At 48.8% G+C, this 26,019-nt stretch overlaps 2 long non-coding RNA genes and 1 other non-coding gene across 3 annotated transcripts; 2 read left to right on the forward strand and 1 right to left on the reverse strand.

Moving 5' to 3' along the window:
* Window positions 1-14,956, reverse strand: LOC111091003. Its single transcript, XR_005373629.1, has 4 exons — window positions 14,493-14,956; window positions 4,876-7,149; window positions 726-859; window positions 1-626 (listed from the first exon to the last, which is right to left on the reverse strand). It is a non-coding gene; the product is annotated as an uncharacterized LOC111091003 (long non-coding RNA).
* Window positions 3,086-9,645, forward strand: LOC111091002. The gene is made up of 3 exons (XR_005373628.1): window positions 3,086-6,598; window positions 6,775-6,932; window positions 9,585-9,645. It is a non-coding gene; the product is annotated as an uncharacterized LOC111091002 (long non-coding RNA).
* Window positions 14,513-24,385, forward strand: LOC102152016. The gene is made up of 3 exons (XR_005373627.1): window positions 14,513-15,079; window positions 23,017-23,264; window positions 23,694-24,385. It is a non-coding gene; the product is annotated as an uncharacterized LOC102152016 (transcript).
* The last annotated feature ends 1,634 nt before the right edge of the window (window positions 24,386-26,019 follow it).

The following is a 26,019-nucleotide window of genomic DNA, read 5'->3' on the forward strand; positions in this document are numbered from 1 at the left end:
CCCTGATAAATCAACTTTTTTGTTTTTTAAAGACTCTAGGAATTTGCAGTTCCCAGCCCCCTACTGCTACCCACCTACCCAGAACTCATCTCCGGAACAAAAATGGTGCAAACATTTGGCTCCCTGTCTTTGCACAGCAGCCAGCTCTGGCAGCAGGAAAATGCCACTGAAGTGTCTTTCTGCGAGAAGCATCCATCTTCTCACTACCCTCCTCTGAAACACAGAGGATTCGGTTTGAAGGGGGAATGAAGGAGAAGGCATCTTAGAACAGTCCCCCACCCCCAGCCCATGAGCTCCCTGCTGCTAGTTCCTTTTTTAGTTTATTCACCACATAATGTCCTTGGTGCTAGGCCTTGCAGCCTGTTTGTGGATCTTTCTGGAGGGCCACGGGCTGTTAGAGGACAGACTGACAACAAAGGGCTGGACATGCCTTGGGGGGAGCTGTTTTAGCTTCATCTTTGCAATTTAAGAGCTCTGCAAGAGGATCCCTGGGTGGCGCAGCGGTTTGGCACCTGCCTTTGGTCCAGGGTGTGATCCTGGAGACCCGGGATTGAATCCCACGTTGGGCTCCTGGTGCGTGGAGCCTGCTTCTCCCTCTGCCTGTGTCTCTGCCCCTCTCTCTGTGACTATCATAAATAAATAAAAATAAATAAAAGTTAAAAAGATTTAAAAAAAAGAGCTTTGCAAGAGGCCTCTCACAGGCTTCCCCCCAGCATTTTCTAGACCTTTCCACCTGCTCTGCTGTCCTCTTCCCTCTGGCCACAGCCAGTCCTTAGTGGAGACTGTCTACGCACCTCCTCTCCCAGGCTGAGAACAGTCTGCTGTGCTTTCCTTGGCCCCTCCATGGTCTCTGATGTGTCTGCAGGACAGGAAATACAGCATGCAGCTTTATTTTCTATGACTTTTTTAAAGATTTTATTTATTTAGTCATGAGAGACACAGAGAGGTAGAGACATAGGCAGAGGGAGAAGCAGGCTCCCTGCAGGGCCCCCGATGCGGAACTCCATCCCAGGACCCCAAGATCACGACCTGAGCCGAAGGCAAATGCTCAACCAGTTAGCCCCCCAAGTGCCCCTATTTTCTGTGACTTTTTTTTTTTTTAAGATTTTATTTATTTACTCATGGGAATACACAGAGAGGAGAGAGAGAGGCAGAGACATAGGCAGAGGGAGAAGCAGGCTCCATGCAGGGACCCCAGGATCACTCCCTGGACTGAAGGTAGCGCTAAACCGCTGAACCACCCAGCCTGCCCTATTTTCTGTGACTTCTATTGAGCTCTGAGCTGCACACCTTCCAGGCACTTCTCTCCCTGGTTCCTTATAAGGGAGATGATGCTGCTGCTGTCCCCAAGACTAATGAGCAAATTAAGGCCTAAGAGGTCTCAGCACCATTAGTGCCTGGCACACAATAGAAGCTCCGTATGTGTCTATTGAATAATGACTAAATAAATACGTTGGAAAAGCATCTCTTTTGGAGTCAAAACCCCAAGCAGAATAGAGAAGGGGCATATGCGGTTCATGCTCAGCCTGCAGTGGAGATCAACTGCTAGCAGAGCGTGGCGGGGGCCATGAAGGACAAAGGGGTCCCTGACCTGGAATGTCCCAGCCAGAGTCACCTGGGGAAAATAAGCTCAGTCACCATGGAGGTTTTCAGTAGTTTGCTTCGCTGCTTGTGTATTAATATTGTGTACTGGGGATCCCTGAGTGGCTCAGCGGTTTAGCGCCTGCCTTCGGCCCAGGGTGTGATGTCCCGGGATCGAGTCCCACATCGGGCTCCCTGCTTGGAGCCTGCTTCTCCCTCTGCCTGTGTCTATGCTTCTCTCTCTCTCTCTCTCTTTCTGTATCTCTCACGAATAAATAAAATCTTTAAAAAAAATTGTGTATTGAAGGGTGTTAGAAAGAAGGAAGTGATTAGACACAACCTGACACACCTGGATTTGGCAGAGATGAGCCTGCCCAGCTGGGGGCAGAGCTATGGCAGGGAGCTGTACTCTGACAGACTGACAGACCGGGAACCACTTCCCTCTCCTGACATGTTCTGGACACACTGATCCATGGGGAAGAAACCCGAAGACCACCTTGGGTCTCTCTCCAGGGAGCTCCCATTAAACACTCAGCCTCCAGAGGGAGGGGAGGGCTGAAGACTCAGGCCTTGCAGTCATTGCCCTGTGTGATCCACTGCGGGAGGCTGAAGGCAAGCCTCACCAGAGCTGGGGCCTGGCCTCTGCTTACTTAGCATCTGGGGACTGTCCAGTGGACCTTCAGAAACAGCCTGAAGGAACGATGAGTCTATCCACATTCTTGTATCCTTGATCTATTCGGTCACCCACTGACCCTGGCAGATGTTTGTGTTAGCACCACATACCCAGCATGATGCTTATTAAACATATCACGCCCTCTGCACATGCTCATGCACACGTGCACTGGGTGTGCCCATTCAGCCTCCACAGAGCTGTGGCCCACCTTTAACACAGACAAGTCTTGTGGAAAAAGGGGGCAGAGGTCATCTGGTTCTAGGAACTTTTCCAAGGTATATTTTTCAACACAGGCCAGGTATAAACAGAAGCCCGTGGCATTACAGGTCCTTCTCCAGAGCTAATAAACGGAGAGCCATACAGTGATTGTGGTGGAATAGACCTTAAAGCTCCTGAGATGATGGGAACTCACTAGAAAGGAGGGGAGGCACGAAGGGAGGACTGGGGTCAGAGCTGGCAGGCCTTCGGTTATCTGGAGAAGTTTGGACTCTGAGCCTCTCTGAACTGAAAAGTGTTGTGTGGCTGCTCTTCACAAGGTAGCTGAGCTGGGAGAGATGGCAGATGTGAAGACACTGGAGTCCATTGTCACAGCCCAAGTCAGAGGTCATGGAGGCCTGGACTGGGGTGGGTGGTGGCCACAGGACAAAAGAAAGAAGACAGGGCAGCCCTGGTGGCGCAGCGGTTTGGCACCCCCTGCAGCCTGGGGTGTGATACTGGAGACCCCGGATCGAGTCCCACGTCAGGCTCCCTGCATGGAGCCTGCTTCTCCCTCTGCCTATGTCTCTGCCTCTCTCTGTGTGTCTATGAATAAATAAATAAAATCTTAAAAAAAGAAAGAAAGAAAGAAAAGAAAGAAAGAAAGAAAAGAGAGAAAGAAAGAAAGAAAGAAAGAAAGAAAGAAAGAAAGAAAGAAAGAAAGAAAGAGCAGTCTACCTGAGGCTCTCTGGGCTCCCCACACTGGTTTCCTCCTCTCTGGGTCTTCAGTACCCATGGCCCTTTCCCAACTCATGTTCTTTTTTTTCTTTTTTTTCTTTTTTTTTTAAGATTTTATTTATTCATGAGAGACAGAGAGAGAGGCAGAGACACAGGCAGAGGGAGAAGCAGGCTCCCACCAGGTTGCCCGATGTGGGACTCGATCCTGGGACTCCTGGATCATGCCCTGGGCCGAAGGCAGGTGCTAAACAGCTGAGCCACCCAGGGATCCCTCCGATTCATGTTCTTTACTCTCCATGACACATCTGTTTGGAAGGTACCTTCCCGCCTCTTCACATGACACTCATTACCCTGTCTAGAGGTCACTCCCCGAGAAAGGCCTCTTTGACCAGCATATCCAAATTGTCTCATATCACCAGCCCATAGTTAGTCTCTATCACAGCACAGCCTATATTTTCCTGGATACCAATGGGTGTTGACATGTTACCCTTGCTCCTCTGAAGGTCGGGGTACTCCAGGGTTTACAGCAGGTTGGCAGGGAGGATAAGGTACCCCTTCTGGAGCCTGAAAGTGGGGCCAGAGGAGCCTCAGGCTCACTCACATACAGACATGGGAGAAATGCATCTGTCTCAACCTCTTTGATGGAGAGGCCCTCCCCAGGTGTGGGCAAAGGGTGCAGACACCCCAGATCCAGCACCCGGCTCCGTTCTGTCTGGCCTCTGCATTCCCAGCTGTTGCTATTTGGGAAGAGCCCAACCCCCTAACTGAAGCTGGGGCGGAGCTGGGAGCCACTTGTGCAGAAAGTGGGGGCAGGAGGGAGGGAAGAGAGGACTTCAGTGTCTTCCCAGCCCCACTCTCTCCACAGAAGTCACTCTTCCACTTAGGAACTTCTAGAAATAAATGTACAAAATACTACCCCCTCCAAGAAAATAGAGCACCTGCATAACTTCTTGGGAGCAGAAATGGTGTACCGTGAACACTCAGGTGCCCCGGGGCCTATTCCAGCCCTGCTACCCTGTACTCTGGTGAAGAGACACCCATGTGGAGCTGACTTGGCTAAAATATACTGCAGTGATGGTAGAAGCTGCCAGTCCTCCCCTATGCCTTCCCAGGAACAGGAACTCTGGGGCCTCTGAGACTAGCAGTGAAGGGACAGCCTGGTGTTCCCATGTTCCATAGCAGCACCATGCCAGGTGCCTGAAGTTCTGACAGTTTTGGGCCAGACAGGTTTTCTTCGGCTGTCACCAAGTCTCCAGGGCTGCCCCAGGCCTCCACCACAGCCTGCATAAGCAAAAGAACTGTGGACACAGAAAGGCCTGGGAAGAAGGTGGGGCTGAGAACAGCTTAGGGAAAATGACCTAGGTGGAAATTTCCATGACTGTTCTGCTTGGGCGAAGACCAGCTGATGCCCAAGGTGTAGACAGAGGCTGTGGAAAGGTTACAAAGGGTCACCCTTCCTCATTCTCCCAGATCTTAATCACCTACTGCCCCACCCTGAATCTGGGTCATAGAGCTCAATCAGTTGTGTCCCCTCTGTGTCCCCACATCCAGCCCTTTTTACTGTCAGCTCCCTGGTTCATGGACATCTGCCACCTCTCCCCCCATTCACCCTGCCAGTCAGAACCCCCCACCCCACCCGCTTTAGAGCCCAGGTGGGGTCCTTTTCCTGCTACAGGAGGCCTTCATACCTGAATGGTCAGTCTGTCCTGCAGACATAATGGTCCAGTGACCTCAGCAGCACTCCTGTGACCACACCCTTTTCCCAGGGACTCATCTGTTGTTATCTTAAACTATGGCATATTTGTTTATCCTTTTTACTTTATATCCTTGAAAACAGAGTCCCAGTCTTCCTGTAGCCCTGCCCCAGCTGAGAGCAGCTCTACATGTGGGTTCTGCAGCATCCACGCAGTTGATCCTGTGTGGCCTCTGGCTTGGGCTGGCATAGGGGGGCCTCTACTTTCCAGCTGCTGGTTCCCCAGATCTGCCCCCAGCCCAAGCCAGCACGACCCCAGTAGAATTCGGGCAGGAAATGTGTATAGGCTCGACTCCCTCCTTGTTCCCAGCCAGAATGCCAGGCATAGCCAGTTCTAGAGGCTGAGAGTCTTGGGCCCTGGCCAAAGCCGTCCCTCTGGGGTCTGTCTGGTCTCACTCACCGACCCTCAGCTCCAGCCTGGCACCTGGAGTGTCCTGAACCTGCTTTTTTTTCCCCCCGTTCTTCCACACAGCCTAAATGTCACCCTCCTCGCTGAAGCTCCCCTGAAGTCCCTTGAAGACCATGGATGTCTCCCTCCCATCCTCTACCCCATCGGGTCCTTCAACACTGAAAGCATTACACAGAGGAGTCACGAAGAGAGTGGCCCCAAGAGTCCCACACACTTGGTCCGAGCCTTGTTCTTCCACTTGCTGTCTGTACTCTGTGTGACATTGGGAAGTTACTTAACCTCTCTGGATCAAGTTTTTTCCTCAGTGAAATGGGAATGATCTGTATGGTACCCGTTGTCATGATTGTGAGGTTGTCAGCACCTTACTACAGTGCCCGGCTCAAACGTCGTGCCCTATAAAGGGTGGCTGTCACTACCAGACAGCACCTTCCCTCCCCTGCAGCACTAAGCCCAGAGCAGGGCACACAGCCCACCTGCCAGGCCCTCAGATCTGACAGGACCCAGGCACATCTAGGGAAAGGGTTAAATATCCGCAGTGACTTCATTGGGCTTTGGAACAGGAAGGAGGCAGAGAAGGTAACAAAATCAGGTCTTAGCCAAATGGAATTTTCCAGTGCTCATAAATAGGACCAGTCAGGTTGCTAAGGGAGGTCACCATGGAAACAGTCATGTGCTCCACCTTCTGGTTATTCCAACCTGGTTCCGGGAGGATGACACAAGCTCCAAGCCTCTTCATTGGCTGACACCTTCCTCTTGCCACTTAATCTGGCTGGAGATTGGCTAAGTGCAGTTGCTGGGTTGGAGTTAGACATTCCTCCCTCTCCGCTGTTCCCCGAACCTGCTGGAAGCTGTTATTTTGAACTAGAGGGAGAAGAAAATAGGCCGGCAGAGATGTTGCCACAGCAACCGGTTTCCTTTCTGCCCTCCTTGGAGTTAGTAGTTGACTTGTCTGCAGCTCAAGAACTTTTCCAAAGGCAGCCATTTTACACTGTCTTAATCTTATTTTGAACAGGAACTCCCTCATCTTCCAGAGTAGTCAAGGAACTTCTGAACCCCTACTTAGGACCTTGGTACCAATCCACCCTTGGGGGCCTTTGTTTCTCTTCATGAAATGGGATTTCATTCCAGGACTCACTAGTTCCAGGCCTGGAGTAAGGCTCCCACTGGACCAAGTTTGCAAATGCTCATTATAAACTGTAAACCTCAGTACAGTCACCTTGTGTCTGTAATTGACAGTTATTGACATCAGGTTAGTGTGGAATGACCCAATGAGGGTTGGCAGCCCCACAGACTTGTTTAGCAAAGCTTAGAGTCCTGAGACCCAGGGACCCCTCAGGATTCTATTTCTTCTGTCACTGATTGCCTTCTGGAACCATCAGCAGTTCACCTAGTCCCCCAGGGACTAATTTTCTCTTTCTCTAAAAGGATTCTTCTGTAGAAGATCTCCAGAGGTCCTTTCTAGCTCTGACATTCCACAATCCTGTTAAAGGCCTGCCTGCTTTCCATAACTAAGCTGTGGAACTCATCATCTTGTAGGAGGCAAAAATACAGGCAACTGCCCCACACCGAGCACTTTCTATGTGGTAGGTGCTGCACATGCATTATTAGCTCAATCTTCACAACAACCTTATAAGATTAATATCATTATTATAGCACCTACTCATTTTACAGATAAGGAAAATGAGGCCCCAAAAAATTCGAATAATTTGCCCAAGGTCAGATAGCCAGCAAGTGGTGAGGTCAGGATTTAAAGTCTGGTGTCTGGCAGCAAGTCCGGGAAGCTCTCTTTCCAGGTACCAACTGAAATGAAGATAAAACAACATGGGCCAATTCAAAGTAGACAGAACATTGGGTGGAGCAAACCCTGGACTAGGATTTACAAGCCTGGGTTCTTTTTTTTTTTTAATTTTTAAAATTTATTTATGATAGTCACACAGAGAGAGAGAGAGAGAGAGGCAGAGGGAGAAGCAGGCTCCATGCAGGGAGCCCGACGTGGGATTCGATCCCGTGTCTCCAGGATCGCGCCCTGGGCCAAAGGCAGGCGCCAAACCGCTGCACCACCCAGGGATCCCCAACAAGCCTGGGTTCTACTCTAGGTCCTGCCATTGAGTACCACAATGTTATTTCCAGAAAGTCATTTTTCCTGTCTTGGCCTTAGTTTTCCCATCTATAAAAATAAGAGTTTAGGAGTGCCTGGGTGGCTCAGTTGGTCAAACATCTGCCTTTGGCTCAGATCATGATTTCAGGGGCCTAGGATGGAGCGCCACATGGGCTCTCTGCTCACTGGGGAGCCTGCTTCTCTCTCCCTCTTGCTCTGTGCTCTCCCCTGCCCTCAAATAAATAAACAAAATCTTAATTTTTCTTTTCTTTTTAAATGTTTATTTATTTATGATAGTCACAGAGAGAGAGAGAGAGAGAGAGGCAGAGACATAGGCAGAGGGAGAAGCAGGCTCCATGCACGGGGAGCCTGATGTGGGATTCGATCCCGGGTCTCCAGGATCGTGCCCTGGGCCAAAGGCAGGCGCCAAACTGCTGCGCCACCCAGGGATCCCCTTAATTTTTCTTTTAAAGATTTTTATTTATTCATGAGAGAGAGAGAGAGAGAGAGGCAGAGACACAAGCAGAGGGAGAAGCAGGCTTCCTGCTTCCTGCGAGGAGCCCGATGTGGGACTCAATTCCAGGACTCTGGGATCATGCCCTGAGCCAAAGGCAGACATTTAACCACTGAGCCACCCAAGCGTCACAAGACTGGCCTTTTTTTCAGAGATTAAGCCCTTCCTGTATCTTTTTTTTTTTTTTTTTTTTTTTTTAAGATTCCCCTTATTTAATCATGAGAGACAGAGAGAGAGAGAGAGAGAGGCAGAGGCACATGCAGGGAGCCCGACGCGGGACTCGATCCCCGGTCTCCAGGATCACGCCCTGGGCCTAAGGCAGCGCCAAACCGCTGAGCCACTTGGGCTGCCCCTTTCCTGTATTTTTCATGTTATAAAATCCTTTTTCTTGTGAAATGATGGTGATACTGGTTGGTAGCTATTTTGTTGCAATGTTCTGACCTGGGAAATGTTGGCTAATTGGAGAAAGATGACTAACCTTATGTCAATATATTATGGAAAATTTCAAGATTTATTTTATTTTTTTAATTTTTAAGTAAACTCTATGCCCAACATGGGACTTGAATTTATGACCCCGAGATTGTTTAAGTCACTGTTCTACTGACTGAGCTAGCCAGGTGGCCCAATTATGGAAAATTTCAAACATATAAAAAAGTAATGAGAATAGTTTAATGAATCCCCATGTTACCCTTGTTACCCTTCACCAATTACTAATCCTGGCCACTGTTTTTTCCCAATGGTCCAATATCTCCATGCCCTGAATTATTTTTTTTTAAGATTTTATTTATTTATTTATTCATGAGAGACACAGAGAGAGAGAGAGAGACAGAGGCAGAGATACAGGCAAAGGGACAGAAGGCTCCATGCAGGGAGCCCAATGTAGAACTTGATCCTGGGACTCCAGGATCATGCCCTGGGCTGAAGGCTGACGCTCAACCACTGAGCCACCCAGGTGTCCCCCCCTGAATTATTCTAAAGCAAATCATATGGCAGCCTGGGTGGCTCAGCAGTTTAGCGCCGCTTTTGGCTCAGGGCGTGATCCTGGAGACCTGGGATCGAGTCCCCCATAGGGCTCCCTGTGTGGAACCTGCTTCTTCCTCTGCCCGTGTCTCTGTCTCTCTCTGTGTGTGTCTCTCATGAATAAATGAATAAAATCTTTTTAAAAAAGTAAATCACAGACATCATATAAATCCATCTGTAAAAAGTTTTTTTAACATAACCACATTAGCATTTTCACACTAAAAAAGTTAACAATACTTCTTTCAGACTAATCTTCAAATATACAGTTTGTCTCAAACTGTCTCAAATATACAGTTTTTCGCAGTTGGATTGCTTAGTCAAGATGTATACAGAGTCCACACATTTGCTTTGATTATATGTCTCTTAAAACTCTCTTGACCTCAAAAAAAAAAAAAAAAAAACTCTCTTGACCTCAGAAGTTTTGGCTCCCCACTATTTCTTCCCTGTAAGTTATTTGCTGAAGAATCTAGGTTTGCCCTTAAAATTTTCCACACTGTGGATTTTGCTGATCACATCCCTGTGGTATAATTTCTTCTTCTTCTTCTTTCTTCTTCTTCTATTTTTTTATTTTTATTTTTTTAAAGATTTTGTTTATTTATTCAGGAGAGACACACAGAGAGAAGCAAGAGACACAGGCAGAGGGAGAAGCAGGCTCCACGCAGGGAAGCCAGACTTGGGACTCAATCCCCGGTCTCCAGGATCAGGCCCTGGCCGAAGGTGGGGCTGCCCTCTTCTTCTTCTTTTAATAAACTGAGATTTTTTTAAAGATTGATTGATTGATTGATTGATTGATTGATTGATTGATTTATTTATTTATTTATAGAGACACACAGAGAGTGGCAGAGACACAGGCAGATGGAGAAGCAGGCTCCATGCAGGGAACCCGACGTAGGACTCGATCCCTGGTCTTCCGGATCACGCCCTGGGCTGCAGGAGGCACTAAACTGCTACGCCACAGGGGCTGCTCTCCTTCTCCTTCTTTCTCCTTCTCCTTCTCCTTCTCCTCCTTCCTTCTCCTCCTTCTTTCTCCTTCTTTCTCCTTCTCCTCCTTCTCTCCTCCCCTCCCCCTCCTTCTCCTTTCTTCTTCATATATATATATTTGTATATATTTTTTTATTTTTATTTTATATTATTTTATTTTTATTTATTTATTCATGATAGAAACAGAGAGAGAGAGAGGCAGAGACACAGGCAGAGGGAGAAGCAAGCATCATACAAAGGGCCTGACGTGGGACTCAATCCAGGGTCTCCAGGATCACGCCCTGGGCTGCAGGCGGCGCTAAACTGCGGTGCTAAACCGCTGCGCCACCGGGGCTGCCCCGTATATCTTTTTTTTTTAAAGATTTATTTATTTATGATAGACACAGATAGAGAGAGAGAGGCAGAGACACAGGCAGAGGGAGAAGCAGGCTCCACGCCGGGAGTCCGATGCGGGACTCCATCCCGGGACTCCAGGATCGCGCCCTGGGCCAAAGGCAGGCGCCAAACCGCTGAGCCACCCAGGGATCCCCAATATTTGTATATCTTTTTTTTTTTAATTTTTATTTATTTATGATAGTCACAGAGAGAGAGAGAGGCAGAGACACAGGCAGAGGGAGAAGCAGGCTCCATGCACCGGGAGCCCGATGTGGGATTCGATCTCGGGTCTCCAGGATCGCGCCCTGGGCCAAAGGCAGGTGCCAAACCGCTGCACCACCCAGGGATCCCTGTATATCTTTTTTATTGGAGTTTGATTTGCCAACATATAACACCCACTGCTCATCCCGTCAAGTGCCCCCCTCAGTAGCCATCACCCAGTCACCCCATCCCCCTGCCCACCTCCCCTTGCACTACCCCTTGTCCGTTTCCCAGAGTTAGGTGTCTCTCATGTCACCCTCTCTGATATTTCCCACTCATTTTCTCTCCTTTCCCCTATAATCCCTTTCATATTTTTTATATTTCCCGAAACCATATAATGTTTGTCCTTCTCCCATTGACTTACTTCATTCGGCATAATACCCTCCAGTTCTATCCATGTTGAAGCAAATGGTGGGTATTCGTTGTTTCTAATGGCTAATATTCCATTGTATATATAGACCACATTTTTATCCATTCATCTTTCAATGGACACCGAGGCTCCTTCCACAGTTTGGCAATTGTGGACATTGCTGCTATAAATATTGGGGTGCAGGTGTCTTGGTCTTCCACTGCATCTGTATCTTTGGGGTAAGTACCCAGTAGTGCAATTGCTGGGTTGTAGGGAAGGTCTATTTTTAACTCTTTGAGGAACCTCCACACAATTTTCCAGAGTGGCTGTACCAGTTCACATGCCCACCAACAGTGCAAGAGGGTTCCCCTTTCTCCATATCCTCTCCAACATTTATTGTTTCCTGTCTTGTTAATTTTCACCATTCTCACTGGTGTGAGGTGGTATCTCATTATGGTTTTGATCTGTATTTCCCTGATGGCAAGGGATGCGGAACATTTTCTCATGTGCTTCTTGGCCATATCTATGTCTTCTTTGGTGAAATTTCTGTTCATGTCTTTTGCCCATTTCATAATTGGATTGTTTGTTTCTTTGCTGTTAAGTTTAATAAGTTCTTTATAGATCTTGGATACTTTATCTGATATGTTATTTGCAAATATCTTCTCCCATTCTGTAGGTTGTCTTTTAGTTTTGTTGACTGTTTCTTTTGCTGTGCAGAAGCTTCTTATCTTTTTTTTTTTTTTTTTTATGATAGTCACACAGAGAGAGAGAAAGAGAGAGAGGCAGAGACACAGGCAGAGGGAGAAGCAGGCTCCATGCACCGGGAGCCCGATGTGGGATTCGATCCCGGGTCTCCAGGATCGCGCCCTGGGCCAAAGGCAGGCGCCAAACCGCTGCGCCACCCAGGGATCCCAGAAGCTTCTTATCTTGATGAAGTCCCAATAGTTCATTTTTGCTTTTGTTTCCCTTGCCTTCATAGAGGTATCTTGCAAGAAGTTGCTGTGGCCAAGTTCAAAAAGGGTGTTGGGTGTGTTCTCCTCTAGGATTTTGATGGATTCTTGTCTCACGTTTAGATCTTTCATCCATTTTGAGTTTATCTTTGTGTGTGCTATAAGAGAATGGTCTAGTTTCATTCTTCTGCACATGGCTGTCCAATTTTCCCAGCACCATTTATTGAAGAGACTGTCCTTTTTCCAGTGATTAGTCTTTCCTGCTTTGTTGAATATTAGTTGATCATAGAGTTGTGGGCCCATTTCTGATAACATATTCTTCCATCCCCTCTGCATTTCTTGTAAACAGGTGGTTAGATCTAAAGGCTGGAATGCAATTTGGGTTCTTTCTTTCTTTCTTTCTTTCTTTCTTTCTTTCTTTCTTTCTTTCTTTCTTTCTTTCTTTCAAGACATTTTACAGATGATATTGAAAATACCCAATTTAAAATAAATTTAAGGGGATCCCTGGGTGGCTCAGTGGTTTGGCACCTGCCTTAGGCCCAGGGCATGATCCTGGAGTCTGGGATCAAGTCCCACATTGGGCTCCCTGCATGGGGACTGCTTCTTCCTCTGCCTGTGTCTCTGCCTCTCTCTCTCTCTCTGTCTCTCATGAATAAATAAATAAAATATTTTAAAAAATAAAATAAAATAAATAAATTTAAATAATAAAATATAATTGTTAGTCATGTAAACCTAAAAGCTGGAAGCCACGCTGCTCAGAAGAGAAATCTTTATTTTCAGGCCACACTCTGGGTCTAGCCAGAGCCCCAAACTCCTGAACTCCTTCCTGGGCCTGCAGAGCAGCACATGCTGAGCTCCCGGAGCCCTGCTCCCTATGGATGCTGCAAGGCTCTGGGAACAACACCTCAGCTGAAAAAGCTACCGCATCCCCATAGGAAGGCCTGTGTGAGAAAGTTCTTCTGTTTAAAGTACCAGCAAAAAATTGACCTACCCTGAGGAATTGGGAAAATTTCTTTTTCCTTATGGATATGACAAATCATATAACAGATTTTGTTCCTGTTTTTGTAAGGCTCCCGGGAGCTCAAAGCCACAACTGAAGCACAACTTTGGTGGTGATCCAGAACTCCATGCCTTTTCCCCAAGCTTATAAGCCTGTTTGAGCTTTGAAATATCTAGCAAGCTAGTTCACTCTCACTGTATGTTTAGATTTTTTTTAAATGTTATTTTAAAGACTATTTATTTGACATAGAGGGGGAGAGCACAAGCAGGGGAGCTGCAGGCAGAGGGAGAGGCAGGCCCCCTGCTGAGCAAGGAGCCCAATGTGGCTCAATCCCAGGAGCCTGGGATCATGACCTTAGCCACAGGCAGATGCTTAACTCATTGAGACTCTCAGGCGCCCCTTACTGTATGTTTAAAAAGCTGACTCCAACCCCCCCCCCCCCCAAAAGCTGATGGCAGTCCTTTGTGTAAAAGGATATAAAAAGATAAATTTTTTAAAAAATTAGTAGCAGAACAGGACCTAGTTATATTGACTTCTAGCTTTCAATTCTTTATTTCTTACTTTTTTCTTTTTTAAGATTTTATTTCTTTATTCATGAGAGAGACACAGAGAGAGAGAGAGAGGCAAAGACACAGGCAGAGGGGGAAGCAGGCTCCATGCAAGGAGCCCGATGCAGGACCAATTCCGGGACTCCAGGATCACACCCTGGGCCAAAGGCAGGCGCTAAACCACTGAGCCACCCAGGGATCCCAGCTTTCAACTCTTTAATCTTGGGAGAGAACCTTAATTATTCAGCAAAGGCCCTCCACACAAGTCACAGCTAGTGAAAAGACAAGAGAAAGGCAAGGCCAGGCTTTCCTGGAGTTAATGTTCCTTCTAGCTGGGGAGTGTTAAGTGTTCTGAAGCGAGTATGGCCACGGGATGCAGGGAACCAGAGGAGGGAACCCATTTTAGATAGGGTCGACAAGGAGGGTGACATTTGAACAAAGGTTTGGAGGATGAGAAAGAACCAACTCTGAGAAGAGAGGGGGAATTCTAGACGGAAGGAAGAAAAGGAAGAACAAAGGTGGACAGATGAGGTCAGGGCTGTAGATACTTCCCTCTGGAGGTGGGCTGCGCCTAGGCAAGAAGAGGGAGTTTCCTCTCCCCAAGCCCTGCAGGAAGTCTCCCAGTACCAGGCCATCTGCCCTTGGCTGGAGACTGAACTATGCAGCTGTTCCTCCCCCACAGATTGTGGGCACCACCTGCGCTGAACCATGCCCACGGCAGTCTGAGGGTGAAGACCCCAGGCCTTCTGACCCTTGGACTTAACCTTAACAGGCAGCTCCTGAAGCCCTGCCTTCTTATACCACACGTGTTCTGTCCTTGATGTCTGTTCTAGGGGCTGTGCTGCGGGGCAGGAGCCAGATTTCCCCTGGACCAGACCAGCTCCAGGGGAGCCATCCCCCCTGGCCCCCAGGGAACAGAGCTGGTAGCTGGAGAGGTTTTCAAAGCCCGGATGTCAGCTTTCACTAGGCGTTGGTGCATTAGCCACCAACAAATACTTGGGTCAAGTTCAAACCAGAAGAGGCTCCACCCTCCGATTTTGGGCTTACCTCAGCAGGCAGAGGTAGGAAGGCTCCCAGAGAAAGAATCCTAGAACATCAAGCCTTGGGGCTTGGTTTCGTCATGGCAAAACCAGTCTTTAGCTAAACCAGTGCGTTGGCCCTGCTTCCTCTCCGGCCCAGGGTGTGCCCAGTCTTTGCCATAGAGTAGGTGCTGGGTAAACGAACATTTGTTTAGTGAATGAATAAGGGGGCATTAAGAACTTTCAAAGCGGCGATAGTGAGCTGCTATTAGTGGGAGGAACCAAGGAGCTGCTGGACGGCCGTTCGCGTGGGGTCTCCTCTCAGGGAGTGCCGGGGCCTAGGAGAACCTTGCGCGGCCGGGCCAGGGCGTGTGAGGCTAACTCGGAACGGTCCCCGAGGGCGGGGGCGATAGGCCGCGGGCTTAGTTCACGCCCCCGCGCCGCCGCACTCCCCGCACCCGCAAGGCCGGGCCCGCGCCTCCCCGTCGCGCCGCTCTGGCCGGGGGCGCAGCCGGAGGCTCGCGGGAGCTGACGCGGCTGCCGGCGTCCCGGGCAGGCTCCGCTCTCAGGAGCGACGCGCCGCCGCCGTAATTGGAGCCCGCGCCGCACCGCCAGGTGAGCTCAGCCCGCGCGGCCGCGCTCCCGCGACTGGAGGGGGAGGCGGAGGGGGAGGCCGAGAGCGGACCCCACCCCAGCCCCAGCGCGGGGCGGGCCGGAGCCCGCAGGCACCGCGCCCCTCCTTCCTTGCGAGCGGTTCCCTACCCCGCCGCCCCGCCCTCCGCACACGCCCTCCGAGCGTCCCCGGCCGCCCGAGCCCCACAGTGGCCGAGTGACCCGCCCCCCTCAGCTCCCATCCCTTTGCGGTCCCAGCCCCGGGCCAGGCCCTGTGCCAGCGGCGTTCGCACACGCCTTGGTTCCGGGTCTGGGGAGCGTGGCTGGCAGACGCCCCAGAGAAGGCTTCCCGAAAGGGGCTGCTCCGGGGCAGGGTAGGGGGCTCGGGAAGTCGGGGTCCGGGTGCAGGGAGCAGAGCGAGCAAGCGGGGCGGACGGCGGGGCTGTGTGCGGAGCAGGAACGAGGAGAGGGCCCAGAGGAAGGGCTGGGGCGAGGCGGTGTGGACTTGGGCGCAGGGAAGGCCGCTGGCCCGGTGTGAGCGTGAGAACCGGGCAGAGGGCCGCGGGAGCACGCGGGAGGCACCGGGAGCCAGGGCTTGGAAGCTGTTGGGAGGGGCTGGGAGGACAAAGCACAGACGTTTCCGAAGACCCACTTTCCCCCATCTCTGCCCCCATCCTCTGGCCAAACCCTGGGACACTCTTCTCCCGCAGTCACTCCTGACAACCCAGCCCCCATCCGTCCAGAAGCCCAGCCGTGACCCCAGGTTGCTCCTTCCAGGGCAGAAAGCCCTGGACTCCCCTCCCCCGCCTGGAACTCCCCATATGTCCCCGTGTGTAAGGCCAGGGCAGAGACCCTGGGAAAGGGAGAAGCAAGGCCCGGGAGTCCTAATCCCTCCGCCCCCGCGGGACCCTGAGCTGGGAGAGACCTTCCGCGGGTTAACCCTGCTCCGACCTGGGCGCCCCACCAATTCTTCCGGCCTGACTCAGTCAGCGGCGCCTCATGTGACTGTTCTAGTAAACAAACGCTTTCAGAGTCACTGAACTGATCCCCGCACCCCAACAGGCTGCAGGCTGGCGGCCGCCTCTCCTCAGTGAGATTCCCTCCTCCTCCCCAACGAGTGATACTTGGGATGGGTGGCCTGCAGGCCCAGGTGGCATCTGCAGGGCTGGGAGACAAGGAACCCTGCGGGAGGGTATCTGGGGTCTGTGTGGGCCTCAGCCTTTGCTCCTGGCTCACTTCAGTCCTCCCCTCCCCCTATCATGGTGAATTACTTTGTCCTTATTTTTTTTTTAATTTATTCAGAGGCAGAGAGAGAGAGAGACCGAGAGACAGAGAGAGAGAGAGAGAGAGAGGGGCAGAGGGAGAAGCAGGCTCCATGCAGGGAGCCAGATGTGGGACTCCATCCCAGGTCTCCAGGATCACAGCCCAGGCGGCAGGCGGCGCTAAACCGCTGCGCTGCGCCACCGGGGCCGCCCTTCCTTTGTCCTTAGATCTCAGCTCAGCCCTGCAGTCTTCTGGAAGACAGGGGTGTAAGGGTCCTGCCCCAGGGCTCCCTGACCTGAGGAAGAGGGCTGATTCATTCCTGCTTCCTGGAGTCCAGCTCCGGACTCAAGACAAGGACGCTGATGGTACCAGGCCCCAGGATTGTGTCCTCAGAGCTCAGAGTGCTGCCACTAAGTATGGTCAGTCCACTTTCCAATCAGTTGACACTCCTAATTTGGGAAAGGTCAGGATCAAGGAGAAAATCTAGAGAAGGGGTTAAGTAACATGCTCCTCTATTAAGAAATAATTATTTAAAATTTGGAAATAAGGCAAAATGATGACTGCCAGCCCCAATTTGATGACAAGCAGATTGATAAGATGTAAATAATTTCTATCAGGTAGAAAAGCTGGCTCAGAACATAGTGGTTTTATTTCCCTATAGGCATTAGCCAGTTGAGTATGTAGCTCAGCAGTCTCACTGCAACACGTTTTTAATGCCTCTAAATACTTCTGTCGCTCTGGCTCTCTCTCTCTTTTTTTTTTTTTTTTTTTTGTTTCCTTTGGCTCTCTTTGAACTTGTACTTCCACCTTACTGCTACCCTCCTTAAGGCATTAAGTAGTCTCTCACACATAGTCTATATTAACAAGGGTTATGGTTTTATTTTTTATTTTTATTTTATTTTTTAATTTTTATTTATTTATGATAGTCACACAGAGAGAGAGAGAGAGGCAGAGACACAGGCAGAGGGAGAAGCAGGCTCCATACACTGGGAGCCTGACGTGGGATTCGATCCTGGGTCTCCAGGATCGCGCCCTGGGCCAAAGGCAGGCGCCAAACCGCTGCGCCACCCAGGGATCCCAGGGTTATGGTTTTAGCTTTGGAAATTGTGCACTGTGACACTTTTGGAAACTGTTCTATCAAGATGTCCAATTGGATTCAGCAGCCAGAGCCAATTAAAAGCTTTGTTGCAGGAAAAATGTGTCTCATAGGTTCAGCTAAAACTGCCTTTCCTACCTCAGGCTTCCTGGCTCCAATCTATGATTTATTATTGTTTTATCTATTTAGAAATGTTAAGTACACAGGGGCGCTTGGGTGGCTCAGTGGTTAAGTGGCTGCCTTTGGCTCAGGTCATGGTTCTGGGGTCCTGGGATGGAGTTCCGCATGGGGGGGTGGGGGGGTCCCTGCTCAGCAGGGAGTCTGCTGCTCCCTCTGCCTCTGCTCCTCCTCCCTGCTCATGCCCTTGCTCTCTATCTCTCTCAAATAAATAATCTTTTTTTTTTTTTAAAGATTTTTAATTTATTTTTATTTATTTATGATAGTCACACACAGAGAGAGAGAGAGAGAGGCAGAGACATAGGCAGAGGGAAAAGCAGGCTCCCTGCACCGGAGCCCGATGTGGGATTCGATCCCGGGTCTCCAGGATCACGCCCTGGGCCAAAGGCAGGCGCTAAACCGCTGCGCCACCCAGGGATCCCTCAAATAAATAATCTTAAAAAAATATTAAGTAGGGACACCTAGGTGGCTCAGCAGTTGAGTATCTGCCTTTGGCTCAGGGTGTGATCCCGGATTCCAGGGATTGAGTCCCACATTGGGCTCCTTGCATGGAGCCTGCTTCTCCTTCTGCCTAGGTCTCTGCCTCTCTCTCTCTGTATGTCTCTCATGAATAAATAAATAACATCTTTTTAAAAAATTAAGTACACAGATACTGTCTTGTAAAATTAAACAGTACTGTTAAAGTCCTGTGGACCATCACTTCCCATCCTAGGTCTGCCCCCAAGCTGACTACTGGTTTTCTGTCTTATATATATCCATGTGCAAAATACAAAGACTCTAGTTTATACGTCTGTATAGATACATAGATATGTTAATGCGCATTTATGTATACATACCACACATATAGACTTAATATGTCTCTATATACATACTCTATTTAATATATGTGTATATATAGTATATACATATATAGAAATGTATTATTTTTTTTTTTAAGATTTTATTTTATTTACTCATGAGAGATACAGAGCGCGAGAGAGAGGCAGAGACACAGGCAGAGGAAGAAGCAGGCTCCATACAGAGAGCCCGATGCGGGACTCGATCCCAGGTCTCCAGGATCATGCCCTGGGCTGCAGGCAACGCTAAACCGCTGCGCCACCGGGGCTGCCCCGAAATGTATTATTTTAGTAGTTATGGGATTTTTTTTCCATAAAACATATTATACTAGATATATTGTTTTGCTTGCTATTTCTCATTCAGAAATAGGATTGGAGATCTATTTTGGTGGGTTTTTTTTGTTTTTGTTTTAGATTTTATTTATTTATTCATGATAAACATAGAGAGAGAGGAGAGGCAGAGGGAGAAGCAGGCTCCATGCTGGGAGCCCAACGTGGGACTCGATCCCGGGACTCCAGGATCACGCCCTGGGCCAAAGACAGGCACTGAACCACCCAGGGATCCCGGAGATCTATTTTGGTACATGAGACCTACCTTACTCTAATTGCTCACATGACAACACAAACTATAAAATACCTAGGAATAAAATTAAGAAATATGTGAGACTTTACACAGAAAGTTATTAAAGATTTTGTTATAGGGACACCTGGGTGGCTCAGCAATTAAGCATCTGCCTTCAGCTCAGGGGGTGATCCTGGAGACCCGGGATCGAATCCCACATTGGGCTCCCTGCATGGAGCCTGCTTCTCCCTCCGCCTATGTCTCTGCCTCTCTGTGTGTGTGTGTGTCTCTCATGAATAAATAAATAAAATCTATTTACAAAAATATTTTGTTATAAAAAATTAAAAGGTGGTAATATTTACAGCCCTGTAATATGTATACATTCTATAAGCAATGAAATGCATAAAGGAAAAAGTAGAAATACACATGCATGTTTCCAAGGCAGCAGCATTGTGTTTTTCCAGGTGGCTTCTCTACCTTTCTTTTTTTTTTTTTTTTTCTTCTCTACCTTTCTAAACATATTTCTGCAATTTGCGCTTGGGGCTTGAGTTATGATGCCTCCTTCCGAAGAATCAAACACATCCATAAATATCCCTGACGCAGCGTGGGCTGCGCCAAGTGCTACAGCTGAGCCAGCCGGTGCTCTGGAAACTTGCGTCAGGGAGACAGTCATGAGCACAGGGGTGGGGCTTTAATTAGGCCTGGAAGGATGAGGAGGCTGATAAATTGGACAGGGCATTGCAGGCAGAAGACTTAGTCTGGAGGTGGGATGATGTTTCTGCATGTAGAACCCTGACTAGGGTGAGACTGAAGGCCCAGGGAGAAGAATGTGTGGTTGAGCCAGGCAAGGGCAGGCATGGCTGGTGTCTTGGCTCCAGCCTTGTGGAGAGCCAAGGTGAGGGGGTCGGGGGACACACCCAGACCTGTGGCTCAAGTTCCAGTTCCATCAAACGGAAGGGTACAGGCGGTGAACTTCCTGTGCCCCCACAGAATCGGGGCCATGGAGGAGCATCTCTTTGCTGCAGAGAGGAGTTCTGTACCCAGAAAGGGTCTTTCCAGAATGCTGGAGCTGGGAACATGCTTGGTGCAGGAATGGGAAGTACTCATGCTACAAACCCTGACCACACCAGGGTACCCTGCAGGCAGCCACCAGAACACAGTGGAAGCTGGGGAGGTAGATTTGCCTCCTTGGTCTATTTCTCTTCGCATCAGTTGGCAAGTGGATGTGTTCATCCAGCATCATGAGTTCCAGTTCTGGGACCCCCGGGAATCCCTTTGAGTAGCGCACACTCTCTAAGGATCCAGTGCCTCTGCTGCAGGCACACAGTGTGGGGAGGGTGACACCTGCTACCCAGTGTGAGGCAGGACCTTCATCCCCTCAGCAGAGTGCTTGGCGGGGGAAACCAAGAGAGCAGGGCCTGGCTCCCAAGCCCCTCAAAGGAAATAAAAGCAGCAGGTCTAGAATTCAGATTTCCTACCCCTCAGAGTTAGGTCAGGTCTATAGCTGGTTTTTATTCCCCCTCCAGAATCTCACCCAGATCCCTTTATTACTTGCCCAAAGTCACCCAGCTAAGGCATGTCAGCATTCATGTGCTAGGCCAATGTCTAGGTCTAGCAAATCTTCAGTTTCACCTGAAACTCCTACCCCACCTCAAAAGAACCTAAGTAAAAATAGGTATCCATTGTAACATGTAACTAAAAAACTCAGGCGGTCTCTTCTCTGGCATGGCTGGGCCAGGTGTTCTCCATGGCTTCCTACCTTGAGGCTCTGCTACACTCTGACATGCCTTCCTTCCCAGACAGGCCTTCTCAAAGTGGTTTATATCGTATGTAATAAATAGGAAATACTTGTTAAACTGACTTTAACAAGTATTTAAAAATTGACAGTACAGGGGCACCTGGGTGGCTTAATAGGTTAAGCCTCTGCCTTCTGTTCAGAATCCCATCAGGCTCCCTGCTAAACAGGGAGCCTGCTTCTCCCTCTGCCTGCCTCCTACCTGTGTCTCTCTCTCAAAATTTCAAAAATAAATTAAGTAAATAAAATCTTTTTAAAAAAGATTTTATTTTGTTTATTCATGAGAGACACACAGAGAGAGGTAGAGAAACAGGCAGAGGGAGAAGCAGACTCCATGCAGGAAGCCTGATGTGGGATCTAATCCCGGGTCTCCAGGATCACGCCCTGGGCTGAAGGTGGCGCTAAACTGCTGAGCCACCCGGGCTGCCCAATAAAATCTTTTTTAAAAAAAATTGACAGTTGACTGTGAGTGTACTCATGCTGTGGAACTCCAGAGCTGGAAGAGGTTCCAGGGAGCTATTTCCAAGTTATCCAAATACTAGATTCATCGGACTACCATGAAACCAGAAGGGTAATGGCAGTGTCAGGGTCAAAGCAAAACAGTCAGACCTGGCCAAAAGAAATTCAGAGGGGGATGTGACAGTCAAGGGATCACAACACAGGGAGAGAAACAGATGCCAGGAAGTCTGGGTGTTGAGGTTCAGTGTGAGTTCAGGAGACGAGATCTGCAGAGGCTGAAGGGCAAAAGAAGGACAAGCAGTTTCTCCGCCCAGCTCAGCACTAACTCAAAGATGAGGACAGTGTGACAGATTCATTTCCCATGCTCTGTAACTGGAGGGCTTGCAGTGCACAGACCCAGTATGTAGCTAACAGGGGCCCTTTCTGCAGCTTGCTCTGTTCTGTGTGCATCATTTTTGCATGGTGTCTCTAGGTCTAACACTCTTCCATTTTCCTGCTGAGCCCTGCTGAGTTCTTCCTGTGATCTCAGATTCTTCTGGTACATGTTGTTGGGAGAGAATCACCCGTGGGCAGGAAAGGCCAGGAGTTGGGGCATTTCCAAACAGAGGTTCTCTATGTATTTCATGGCCTCCTGTGAGATCTTGGAACATGCACGCCTCCATTTCTCTGCTAGGCCCGCTTCCTAATCACAGGAACCTCTGCAGCCTGTGAACGTCTCTCTCCTGGCCATTCCTGTACCCCTGTCTCAGGAGGTGTCAAGCAAAACATGAACTCTATAAAAAGGTGGGAAGAAATAAGGCAGCAAGATGAGCCTGTGGAATTGCCAGGCTTCCTCAAGCTTTTATTTATCTATCTATCTATCTATCTTTTTTTTTTTTTTAATTTTTATTTATTTATTTATGATAGGCACACAGTGAGAGAGAGAGGCAGAGACACAGGCAGAGGGAGAAGCAGGCTCCATGCACCGAGAGCCTGACGTGGGATTCAATCCCGGGTCTCCAGGATCGTGCCCTGGGCCAAAGGCAGGCGCTAAACCGCTGCGCCGCCCAGGGATCCCCTCTATCTATCTATCTATCTATCTATCTATCTATCTATCTATCTATTTATTTAGATTTTATTTATTTATTTATTCATGAGAGATACACAGAGAGAGAGAGGCAGAGACACAGGCAGAGGGAGAAGCAGGCTCCATGCAGGGAGCCCCATGTGGGACTTGATCCCAGGTCTCCAGGATCAGGCCCTGGCTAAACCGCTGAGCCACCGGGGCTGCCCATTCCTCAAGCTTTTAATGAAGAGCCCCCAACCTGAAGATATCCATCAAGAGTCACTCTAATAGAACAAAAGCCACTCCTATCACCCAGGGAGTTCCAAGGAATTTCAGAGCTCTGTGTCAGAAACAGGTCCCAGACTAAACATTAGAACAAAGGATGCGGGATCCCTGGGTGGCGCAGCGGTTTGGCGCCTGCCTTTGGCCCAGGGCGCGATCCTGGAGACCCGGGATCGGATCCCACGTCAGGCTCCCGGTGCATGGAGCCTGCTTCTCCCTCTGCCTGTGTCTCTGCCTCTCTCTCCTCTCTCTCTCTCTCTCTCTCTGTGACTATCATAAATAAAAAAAAAATAAAAAAAAAAAAGAAAGAAAGAACAAAGGATGCTCCTGATGCTCTTATCACTTGGGAAATTACAAGGGTTTTAGGAGCTCTGTGTGGGGAACTGGGGCAGAGACCAATATATATATTTTCTATCATTTCACAGGCTGCTACAATAGAATCTCATAGACTGCATGGCTCAAACAGCAAAAATTTATTCCCCACAGTTTTGGAGATGAAGCCCAAGCAAGATCTGGGTGCCAGTACGGTGGGATTCTGGTGGGAACCCTTTTCCGGGCTGCAGCCTGCCAGCTTTTCACTGTGTCCTCATGTGGCAGAAAGGGAGCAGGAGAGCTTTTTGCAATCTCTTTATAAGGGCACTAATCCCATTCATGAGGGCTTCACTCTTCTGAGGTAATGATCTCCCAAAGACTCCATTTCCTAGCACCATCACATGGGGTGGGGAGTACGATCTCAAAATATAAATTTGAGAGGAAACAAAAATTCAGTCCATAACAAGTGTATTTTGAAAACTGAGAAATGTGCCATAGTACAATTCAGTGAACTTATTCAGATTTTAATGGTTTTACACACACTCATCTATGTGTGTTGTAGAACACTGTGTAATTCATGTCATATGTAGATTTGTGTAACAACTACACCAATGAAAATACAGAATTATTCCATCACTATAGAGATCCTATCTTATGCACCCTTGTCCTCAACCCCTGGCACTTAACTAAATTTGTTCTTCAGCTCTATAATTTTGTTGTCATGAATGATGTACAAATGGAATCATAAAGTATGCAACTTTTTTTAAAGAGGATTTTTTTTTTTTTACAGATTAGGACCCCCATCCTCCTTACAGGTGAGGACCCCATCCTCCCGGGGTGGCGGCAAGGGACGTCTCCTCAAGACCCCCCGTTGACGGCCCACCAGCGCATCCACTTAAGCCAATGCCGACCTAATACAGATTGGAATTCCTTCAGGTTAGAGCTCTCAGAAATATGCGCACAAAAGGTGGAAAAAGTTGAGTGCACTCACCATGCATGAAACCCTCCGGATGGGGTCCTGGAGGTTTCTTGGATCCCGGACGAGCCCCCAAATGTTGTGCCCAAGACTGCGAATCCGAGAAACCACCAAGGAGCCGACACCGATGCAAACACACAAGGGTTTATTTACAAGCTCGAGCTTGGGTCCAAGTATACCTGACACAGTGGAGCAGGGACTTGGACCTAAAGAAGATTTTTTAAAATGCCTCTGAAGGCAGTGCCAAACTGCTGAGCCACCTGGGAAGAACTGCCCAAGCAGAACTGCCTTGAGATCCATTTAAGATATTTTGTTCCTGGGATCCCTGGGTGGCTCAGCGGTTTAGCGCCTGCCTTTGGCCCAGGATGTGGTCCTGGAGACCCAGGATCGAGTCCCACATCAGGATCCCTGCATGGAGCCTGCTTCTCCCTCTGCCGGTGTCTCTGCCTCTCTTCTCTCTCTGTGTCTCTCATGATAAATAAATAAAATCTTAAAAAAAAAAAAAAAAAAAAGGATGTTTTGTTCCTTTTCATTGCCGAGTAATTGTCCATGGTGTGGACATACTTACCATTCACTCACTGAAAGATATCTGTATTGTTTCCACTTGGCTATTATAAATAAGCTGCTATGAACATTCATGCATATATATATATTAAATATTTTACTAATTTATTCGTGAGAGGCACACAGAGGGGGGGGGGCAGAGACACAGGAGAGGGAGAAGCAGGCTCCATGCAGGGAGCCTGATGTGGGACTCAATCCCAGGTCTCCAGGATCGGGCCCTGGGCTGAAGGTGGCACCAAATCGCCGAGCCTCCGGGCGGCCCTCATGCACATATATTTTTTTAAGATTTTATTTATTTATTCATGAGAGACACAGAGAGAGGCAGAGATACAGGCAGAGGGAGAAGCAGGCTCCATGCAGGAAGCTCGATGCAGGACTCAATCCAGGGACCTTGGGATCATGCCCTGAGCCAAAGGCAGATGCTCAACCACTGAGCTACCCAGGCATCCCCAATGCACATATTATTGAGTGGATATATGTTTTCATTTCTCTGGAATGTGTGCCCAGGAGTGTGATTGCTGGGTTGTATGGTAGGTATATGTTTAGTTTTAAGAGAAACTGCCAAATGGTTTTCCAGAGCAGCTGTACCATTTACATTTCCACCAACAAAGCACTAGTGTTGGTTTCTCTCATCACACACTCCTCCACAGACAGATTATACATCTATTTGTCTCTCTTCATTAGGACATAATGAGCCTGACAAGTGTCAGAACTGGTCACTATCCCTGTATGAGACACTCATATTAATGGGACACAGAAAGAAGCATGCAAGTAGGCCCTTCCTTTCAGCAGGCTGAAAAACAGCAATTTCCTTTCAGTCCATCCCTATCCCCAGCCTCCTGAGGTCATCATCCCATGTCTTCATGCAATTCCTCTGAAATGTCTGTTGTGTTCTTTGCTCTTTACCTTCTAGCTAATGTTACCACACGGTGGTATACACTTAGGGGTTCTCTTCTGGCTTTCAGAATTTCAAGAGGCATGTGTGGTTTGTAGAGGGTTAGACTCATCTTGTATTGATCTATAGAGTATTGTCCATGGATATCTGGCAGGTTGTACAAGATTGACTTGAAATGAGGGGCAGGTATCCATGAGAGATGGTCAAGGATATTTCACAGGACCTAGTCCTTGGTGGGAAGTAGGTCTTTCTCTAGATTTCCTTCCTAGACCCAGGGTCTGGCTAGAGTGAGGCATTGGTACAGAGTCCACTATTGACCTGGCTGCCCCAAACTCAGGATAAGTGAAGAGCCACTTGGAAGAGAAGGAAGTCTTTGATGGGGCCAGCAACACATCCTCCAGGGCTTGAAAGAATAGCTAGGGATCCCTGGGTGGCGCAGCGGTTTGGCGCCTGCCTTTGGCCCGGGGCTGATCCTGGAGACCCGGGATCGAATCCCACATCGGGCTCCCGGTGCATGGAGCCTGCTTCTCCCTCTGCCTGTGTCTCTGCCTCTCTGTCTCTCTCTGTGTGACTATCATGAATAAATAAATAAAATCTTTAAAAAAAAAAAAAAAAAAGAAAGAAAGAATAGCTAGAAGGAATATGAGCTGAGACCATCACCTATCACCTCTAATAATAGAG

This window comes from Canis lupus, chromosome 18 (assembly GCF_011100685.1).
Source record: "Canis lupus familiaris isolate Mischka breed German Shepherd chromosome 18, alternate assembly UU_Cfam_GSD_1.0, whole genome shotgun sequence".
In the NCBI taxonomy this organism is placed as follows: Eukaryota; Metazoa; Chordata; class Mammalia; order Carnivora; family Canidae; genus Canis; species Canis lupus.